Source organism: Austrofundulus limnaeus, unplaced genomic scaffold, assembly GCF_001266775.1.
Source record: "Austrofundulus limnaeus strain Quisiro unplaced genomic scaffold, Austrofundulus_limnaeus-1.0 Scaffold12, whole genome shotgun sequence".
NCBI lineage: Eukaryota > Metazoa > Chordata > Actinopteri > Cyprinodontiformes > Rivulidae > Austrofundulus > Austrofundulus limnaeus.
Genome location: NW_013952414.1, coordinates 1,774,823 through 1,775,152, shown reverse-complemented (window position 1 = coordinate 1,775,152; position 330 = coordinate 1,774,823).

Genomic DNA, 330 nt, shown 5'->3' with positions numbered 1-330 from the left:
ATTGTGAGGCCAGTTGAGATATGCTGAGGATGAACRGCTGGGAAGTCCACGTCAGTTCCTTTTATCACTGCCACCTTCTGCAGGCCTCCAATCAGTTGTCCTCCAGTCTTCATGGTCCAATCAGCAAAGGGCACCTGCACACTCAAATTTACACATTTAACTACCTCAGTCGTAACACATATTTGGGACAGACTTTTGTAATCTGGGTCAAAAAATATTTTTTTTATCTCTCGCACTTCACGCATTTCCTCTCGCGTTACGACTTATTGTGAGCGTACCGTCATACAGACACCAGACCATTAAGAACCAGTCAGTGGCTATATTGCCGGT